General features: G+C 29.7%; 1 long non-coding RNA gene across 9 annotated transcripts; it reads left to right on the forward strand.

Moving 5' to 3' along the window:
• The first annotated feature begins 2,268 nt into the window (after positions 1-2,268).
• LOC109862562 lies at positions 2,269-8,464 on the forward strand. Of its 9 annotated transcripts, none has more exons than XR_002251165.1 (11): positions 2,269-2,483; positions 2,949-3,084; positions 3,199-3,275; positions 3,363-3,476; positions 3,556-3,684; positions 3,774-3,974; positions 4,104-4,226; positions 4,320-4,415; positions 4,501-4,614; positions 6,291-8,174; positions 8,327-8,464. It is a non-coding gene; the product is annotated as an uncharacterized LOC109862562 (long non-coding RNA). The 9 variants fall into 9 exon arrangements; XR_002251162.1 differs by having other exon boundaries at positions 3,601-3,684; positions 4,064-4,226; XR_002251166.1 differs by having other exon boundaries at positions 3,601-3,684; positions 4,320-4,412.
• The last annotated feature ends 1,026 nt before the right edge of the window (positions 8,465-9,490 follow it).

Consider the following 9,490-nt stretch of genomic DNA (forward strand, 5'->3'; position numbering starts at 1 on the left):
ATCTCTTTTCTATATTGTTTTCACTTTCTTGCACAATATAAATTAATTTTTTTTTTTAATCGGGCCTTGAACATATTTATCTAATAAAATTTTACGTATAACTTTTTGTAATTAGAAAATAAAACCATTTATAGACACTTTTTATATTTCTTTTTCTTAATAATTACTAACTAGTAGATTCCTTTTATAATCCTGTTTAAATTTTTCCGCAACGCTTGCGCATTACCAATTATTGAACACTCCTCCTACTCTTTCTTGGAGAGCCAATAAGCATCTATCTTCTATCCTTCAGTGTTGGAACAAGTCCCGCTTATGGAAAACTTGCTCAACTAGCCATATAGGAGTATTACATATATGCATACACTGAACGTGTACATGTGTTAGTTGTGTACATGCACAGTTTTGCAAATGGCGTCCAATCCTAAAAACCTATTCCTTTGAGTGGATTCTCTCCAAATAAATCGTAAAAATTGGGACCACTTTTTCCATTCGCGCGCTATCAAGTTCGATCTCCTTGCTCTTTTTTTTTTTTTTTTTTTTTTTAGAAATATATTGCTAAAGGACTCTTGTCCTATTAGGCTTACAATTCTTTTAACGAAATCAAGTGTTTTCTTTTAAGGTTTAGTCACAGAGTATTCCAATATCAATATCAGGGAGGAGTATGTATAGGGTACTACCTCCGTAGTCAACCTTCGAAGTCAAAGTGTGCAGTTCTTTTTGTTCCTACTACCACGCGATACACGGCCGTCTTTCACTAATATAAATCACAATCGATTATTCTTCTGTACTTTGTCTGTGATTGGTCAATTTCTTACTATTACGGCCTACAACTCTCCATTAGCTGTGTTCCAAATTTACTGCCAGCACGCTGCCAGTGCTAAAATTGTATAATATATGTGACGTAAACTATAGATCTTTAGCGCTGACAGTGAATTTTGAAACACAGCCATTGATTTAGACGGCTCTTTAAGAGAGTTGTAGGCCGTAATAGTAAGAAATTGACCAATCACAGACAAAGTACAGAAGAATAATCGATTGTGATTTGTCAATTTCGTACTGTTACGGTCTAAAACTCTCCATTGTAGACGACCCTTAAAGGGTCATCACGGTGCACGAGATTGCTGCGGATCGATCTCATTGGTCACCTTCCAAAGTCCATGTTGGCAACTTTAGAGCGAATTGGCCCGTCCTAACAGGTAATACGTATCGGACCAATCCCAGGTAAGCGTTTTACGATCGGCAGCTATTAGAACGGTGATTCGCCCTGCGTTGGGCTATCGGTAGTAAAATTTGTCAGTCAACTGGAAAGATTGCTTGAGAAAAGCGATATACTGACACGTAGTGACAGGAGACGTGAAGCGGTTTATCAGAAATTAATACGTGAGTAAACTTTGTCAAATCTCGTCGGGATAAAAAGGTAAACCCGACTAGCGATCTTGTAAAATTCAAAATTAAAAAGAACAGACCGAGATGCACTTGAGTGCAACTCCGGTCACAACAGGCAGCTGATCTCGAAAAATTGACCAATCACGTAAATCGATTAGCTGATTTGACAAATGTGAATGGTCGATTTCGCTAGATCAGCGGCCTACTGTAACCGGAGATGCACCCGGGTGCAGCTCGGTCTTTTGTTCTTTTTATCGAGTTTTTTTTTTTTTTATCACAGTTGCCAATCGGTTTTGATTTATACCACCGACAAGTTTAGATGTTGGTTACTCAGGCCTGTTCTACAATACAGTCGTAAGCTGTAAGTCGTAAGAAATTGACCAATCACAGATAAATCACAGAAGAATAATCGATTGTGATTGGTCAATTTGTTACGACTTACGGCTTACGACTGTATTGTAGAACAGGTCTCACTGGTCTAGTTTCCACCGAAACCCTCAATTCGGTTTCACTCCGGTACTGATCAAATTTAGTGCTCTGTTTCCATTGGAAGTAGAGTACTTATAGATCGAAGCGGAAGTGAAATCAGCACAATTTGACAGGTTTCCATCGACTTGAATTTGATTCTACGTCGCATTTGGTGTGAATTAATGCTTCGGTGGAAACTATAGACCACTGTTATCAATTGGTTTCGTCACGTCTGCCTTAAGGGTCGTCTACAATGAAGAGTTTTAGAAAAAAACAGTAAGAAAATTGACAAATCACAATCGATTATTCTTCTGTACTTAGTCTGTGATTGGTCAATTTCTTACTATTACGGCCTACAACTCTCCATTGTAGACGGCTCTTTACATTTCATAAAGTGTAATACTAATATCATTTGCATAAAACTAATCTTCGATTGCTTTCATCTTGTTATTTAACTATCGTTTACAATTAAATATATATTATGTACACGCTTGTAAAATTTTACGACAATGTACATTATGTGTGTCCTTCAACTCCTTCAAGCAATGTTTTTAATACTAAAAGTCGAGGTATAAAAGCAAAATATAGCAATGGAGTTTGCTATCCCGCAGATGTTATTGCCAAAAATGGTAAAAAAATTGTATTGAAATATGTTTTTCTATATATTATCTCTCTCTATACATGTTTATTTTATATTAGATTAATATACAGCGAGAAGTAAAAAAATATACACTCAGTAAAAAGTAAATAATTATTCTTAAACAAATTGCATTCTACTTATATACATACTTATACATTAATGTTTTATAGATTCTTTTATTATATTTCAGTTACATTCAGTAAAATATAACCTCATAATTATTACGTATCTTTCTTTCCAAACTCAACAGAACACAAACTCATACATATATTTTATAAAAGCAACAGCATAAATATATATATATAGTGTTAATATTGTTTTACACTTATAATACAATAAAAAAATATAAAAAATTCTTGGGTTTAGGCTCTTTGGTTTTTTCATTGTTTTCATTGTATTATAATTTGTTTCATTGAGCTGTTATTAATATTAATTATTTGATACTTGTCTCCAGATGATAAATATCTCTTGAAAACAATTTGTTCAAATACTAACTTAAACCTATATACGATTAGTAAATACCTTTGTCTCTGTTTCTGTCTCTGAATTTTTAAAGAATAATTACCAAAGAAACATTCTTACATCTCATAGTAAGTATATTTTATCTTATTTATACTTAGGTACAAAAACTTTTTCAAACCAAACTTCTATAGCTTGTATGTCAAAATCTTTTACATGTTTTGAAAATAAACTATGAATGATAGATTGAGTACACATAATGAGGAGATTGCTAATCAAGACTATAGTTATACAATAGACATTGAAGAAGATTTATCTTTTGGTAAAATTATTATACTTATTAAATATATTTGTATAAATACAGACAAGATTATATATTATAAATAAGATATTATCTTTGCATGTTCAGTAAATATTATCAAAAAGAAAACCTGTGATGATGAAAATAATCAAACTAAGATAGATGTCGACTTTTTAGAAAAGTCTGATTGCGAAAAACATGTTTGTGTATCAGCATCTTATGGTGAGTATATTTTATAATATTATATATTTTATTTTATTATATTAAGTTGCAAATATGTTTTCAAAACAACTTTCTATAGTTTGTACCTCAAAATTTCTTACATGTTTCAAAAATACCACCAAAGCTATGAATGATAGAATTACAGATAATAAGATTCCTAATCAAGACCATAGTTATATGATAGACAATGAAGAAGATTTATCTTTTGGTAAAATTATTACACTTATTAAATATATTTGTGTAAATACAGACACAAGATTATATGTTATAAATAAAATATTCTCTTAACATGTTTAGTAAATATTACCAAAAAGGAAACCTATGATGATGAAAATATTCAAACTAAGATAGATGTTGACTTTAAATCAAAATCTTTTATGTGTTCCGAAAATACTACCAAGGTTACAAATGATAGAATGAGTACACATAATGAAGGGACTAATATTTTCAATCAAGATCATAGGTATATGATATACACTGAAGAAAATTTATCTTGTGGTAAGATTATATTACATATATTAAATATATTTATGTATATGCAGAGAGATTATGTATATTATAAATAAGATACTCTTTTTACATGTCAGAAAATGTCAAAAGAAGATCTATACTCTTTTTACATGTCAGAAAATGTCAAAAGAAGATCTACGAAAAAGAAAACCTGTGATAATTTAAAAGATCAGAACGAGATTGTCAATTCTTGAAAACCTGAGAATTGCCAGAAAAATATATGTGTGCTTACATCTTATAGTAAGTATATATATTTATTTAAAAATACACTTCTTTAATGAGAAATTTTACACATTAAGGAAGTTTTACACAATAAAAGTTCTTCATTTTTAGAAGATAGTAATAAAATGAACCGCTATTGTGATTTGAATGCAAATAAAGAGATTATCCACATTCAAAACTCTTTACATAAAGAAAACGTAACCTGTGGTAATAACTATTTACTGTCATTTTATAATATTTTGAAGTAACATATACGTTACTAACAGTACTCTATTCTGATATATATTTTTAGCAAATACTCTCGTGACAATAAACTCTGACAATGAAAGTATAACCACCAATAAGACAGATAATTACAAATGTAATCTTAATTCAAGGAAAAGTATTACTCTGCACGTGTCTAGTGGTGAGTACAGTATTATTTAAACTATCTTAAAAGTTCTGATTATATTGTAAATATTGTATAATAACTTTTGGTTTTGTTTATATATTTATTAGACAATAATACAACAATATACAGGTATTCATTTTAATCGCCCCAGGCGGATGTTGAAACTAAGAGAGATAGAAAAAAAAGTTTCAAATAAAAGTTATAGGGTGGTGAAATACGATAGCTTTAATCAATTTTGTGTAGAGGCCATTTCCAAGGTCACGTTAAGGTCACCTTAAAATTTTTTAATGGAAATCCGTATTGTTTATGCTTATTTATGTAGCTGACTTCAAGGCATTTTCAGAACACTATTTACAACCTATTTTTAGTTGAGAACTTTCTGAGTTATGAATTTTCAACTAACAATAGGTTGTAACCAGTGTTTTCTGAAAATGCCTTGATGTCAGCTACATGAATATGCATAAACAATAGGGACTTCTATTAAAAACTTTTATGGTGATCTTGACGTGAAATGGCCTTTACACAAAATTGATTAAGACTATCGTATTTTACCACTCTATAACTTTTATTTGAAACTTTTTTTTCTCTTTTAGTTTCAATGACATCCGCTTGGGGCGATTAAAATGAATCACCCTGTATATTTTGCTAAAGAAAGTAAAAGCAATGAAACTTTTCTGTACGAAAGACTATGATTTTCTAAATAATATTTCAATATCAGAGTACATCAAAGTGGTGACGTAGTTTTGCAAGTATTATATTATCGTACATAGAAGCAGCTTACAAAAATTTAATTATGGCGTGTGCGTGTGCGTGCGCGCGCGTGTGTATGTAAATATATTACATTTTATATAATACAATTTTAATAAATTTAAGAAAAACATTATATACTCTGATATTTACATGATGTTTATCATAATATAACTCTTGTTTTAAAGAAACAATGTTAATTAAATCTAATATCTATTAATGTATTTTATTTTTTTGTTGGCACAATTATATTTGTTTATAAGAATTAAATTTTATTATTAATTTATACATTTTTCTCATTTTATTGCGTATATTTAATCTACATATTATCAATATTGACATACAAATACAGGGTGATTCAGAACAACCCGTTATCCTTGAAAATACATATTCTTGACTAAATTCTAAGACAACTTTTTATCTGGCAAAATTTTGTCTGAAGCTTACTTTTTGAGTTACTAATAAAAATAGTTGACTTACCACAAGTCGGATGCAAGAGGTAGGCAGGGACGGCGCAACTCACCGTCAAAGACGCGGGCGATTACGTGTGGTGCCTGACGCGATCAGCTGATCGCTACGCATTGTTTCTGTATCTTTTTCTGTCTCTCTCTCTTTTTTTCTCTTATTTATTTACTCATTCGTAATTTGTATCATTTAATCCGTGCATCACATAAATTACTGTCAATCACGGTGAGTTGCGCCGCCCCTGCCTACCTTTTAAATCCGATTCATGGTACGTCAACTATTTTTATTAGTAACTCAAAAAGTAAGCTTCAGACAAAATTTTGCCAAATAAAAAGTTGTCTTAGAATTTAGTCAAGAATATGTATTTTCAAGGATAACGGGTTGTTCTGAATCACCCTGTATATATTATGTATATTTCACTGTTATGAGACTTGTGTCTTTTACATAATTATGTAATCCATTTATTACTCTTTCACTAGATAATAATACCGATAAAGACTACGTACCTACGGAACAAAGGTTTTCTTCGCATAAATCTACACAAAGCTACGTACAAAATTGAACAGGTCTACATCTTTAGTTTCAAGTTCGGACACTTTGAACACGAATATTGGCAAATCGATATGTAACGACGAGGTCATGTACGTTGAAACATCTAGTACAAAATCAACGAAAAAAAAACACAAAACTGTTGTGTTTTTTGCAACAAATTACAATCCCAACTTGCACGTCATTTAGTAACAATTCACCGTAACGAACTAGAAGTGAAAAAATTCACTGTGTTACCTAAACGACATCCAGAAAGGAAAAAAATAGTGGAAACTATTCGGAAGAAAGGAAACTTTAAATATAATACACAAGCTGAACTTAATTCTGGACAATTATTAATCGTAAACAGACGTCCAAATGAGAAAACTAATAAAACTGCTACCGATTTTATAGCCTGTGTTAAATGTAAAAGATTTTTTTGCAAAAAGCGCAGTACGTCATCATGCTCGAGTTTGTCTAAACAAAAATTTTCAAAAAGATAGAAATGTTTTGATTATGGGCAGACAAATTACCGGAAGACTTCATTCTATGGCAAATGAAACTTTAAAAAAAATATTTTTCCTATTATGCGAGATGATAAAGTAACACGTATTGTGAGATACGATGAATTATTAATTAGATATGCTAATAGAATGTGTATAAAATATAAAGAATCACATCAGCACGATATCATTCGTGCAAGGTTACGTCGGTTCTTCTTGGTCGGTTTCTTCTAGCATTGAAGAATATAAATACAAAAGTACAAGATTTTCAGTCGGTGTATCATCCTCGATTATATAATGACTGTATTTCTGCAATAAATATAGTTGCAAAATATGATAATAAGACACAAGTTTATAAAACTCCTGCAGTAGCATCTACCTTATCAATTCTTCTTAAATACTTAAGAAATATTCTTATTACGGAATGCATTAAAGAAGAAGACAAGAAGAAATTAGTTAAAAATTTTGTAAAATTACTTGGTGTGGATGTTCGAACAAATAATAAAATGGTTAAAGAACTGCAATTTGTCCATAAAAGACAAAAAAATTAATCTCCCATCACTTGACGATATTAAAAAATTACACACATTTGACAAAATAAAGATTTGCAGTATATACAACATTAAAAGAATTTTTCTCATATGAAAAATGGCTCACACTAGCCGAAGTTACGTTAACTTCCGTATATGTTTCTAATAGACGTCGACCAGGAGAAATAGAACGAGTAGAAATAGAAAGTTTTAAACATCATGTAAAAGTAAATAACTATGTTTAATGATATAGATCTTTATGAATCTGTATCTATGGAAGATAAAAGAATTGCTGAGAAATATGTGCAATTTTGCATCAAAGGAAAACTAGGACGAGCAGTACCCGTTTTATTGTCAAGCGAAATGTTTGACTGTATTACATTACTTTTGAAATTTCGTATAAAAGCAAATGTACCGGAAAAAAATCCTTTTATATTTGGATTACCTGGTTTTGACAAAAACAGATATCGATATCTTAGAGTTTGTACTTTAATGCGCAAATTTGTGCGTAAATGTAACACAAGTAAGTCAATTACTTTGCATGGTACGAAATTAAAACAACATATAGCAAAACATTGTATTCAACTTTATCTGAATGATGAAGTTTTGGATCGTGCGATGAGTCATGTAGACAAAATACATAAGAAACATTACAAACAAGTATCAAGCAGAGATATACTTCTTCGATATTTAGAAGCCGTACAAGAAAATGAACAGAATTCAGAAAATGAATCTGAATCAGATAGTGGCTCCGAAAAAGGAAATACCTTAAACCAAAATATTCGTAATACTGATGAAACAGGTAATGTAATTTAATGTTGAAAGTATACGTAAATTTTATTTACTTGTTCTACGCTGTAATAGATATTTACATGAGTTACATACAAATATTTTAATTTTATGTGTAATAGTAAAATTTATGGTATGTACATATATTGTTTATTGTAAATATAGCATGTAACTCTTTAAGTAATTCCATGAAGTGTACAAAGCTAACGGATAAACAACCTGGAAAACGAAAACGTAATAGTATAAGTACTTTTTTTTATTTATTTTTAATGTAAGTTCTTTTATTCTATTCTTAACTTTTCTCTTATGGTATTCTATAAATAATTTTATGTTTAATCACTTTTATCATTATCATTCTTAAAAACTATATCAATATATTTTTGTATATTTATTTTTGTTAATTTTTTATCTGTATATTTGTAATTTGTATATTTCTTTTTTACTAAAACATTTTTATATGATAAATATAAAGTATAGTGTACTATTTATTTTTCAGTACTGTATGTATATACATTACTTACTGTGTATACATATATTATTTGTTATCGTACGCGGCAATTAAAATAAAATCTTCTTCAATTCTTTTCCACTATTGCGTACCTATCTTTCTTCATTATTTTTTGACTGGCTAATCAGCCGATGATTACGATGATTTACGGAACAACCGGAAGAGAAGAAGAAAGCAATATTAGAAAAGAATAGTAAAGAAGTCATTTCTCTTACTGAGCATGAGTTAATAACGTGCAAATACATATTTTTTTATATTATTTGTACATTAATAAGGGAACTTCGCGAGGTGGAAAATTCTGCTTTTGATGAAACTTTGCACACATGTAGAGAGGATCAATAGATAAATATTGACATATTCCGTTGCAGTCTAAAAACGGTTTTAAGGGATGAAATCACTCCTCATATATACATATATATATATATATATATATAAAGAATGATTTCACCTCAAATATTAATCAATGTTTTAAAACATTATGTTAAAAAAGTTTTTTAACATTTATTAATATGATTAAATAGAGAAGATCTTTTTAAATGAAACTTTTGTATGAAACATTAAAATAATTTTTTAAAACATTTATTAATATGGTAAATAGACTTTAATGATATATATATATATATATAATACAAAATAATTCAAATAAAAAAAAATATAATACAATATAATTCACTATTTACACTTACAAGGGAATCTCGCGAAAATTCTGATTTTGATGAAATTTTTCACACATATAGGAGTGGTCAATAGACGAATATTGACATATTCCGTTGCGTCCAAAAACGGTTTTAAGGGATGAAGTCATCCCTTATATATATATA

This window comes from Pseudomyrmex gracilis, unplaced genomic scaffold (assembly GCF_002006095.1).
Source record: "Pseudomyrmex gracilis isolate BER0280 unplaced genomic scaffold, ASM200609v1 scaffold_1965, whole genome shotgun sequence".
Taxonomy (NCBI): Eukaryota; Metazoa; Arthropoda; class Insecta; order Hymenoptera; family Formicidae; genus Pseudomyrmex; species Pseudomyrmex gracilis.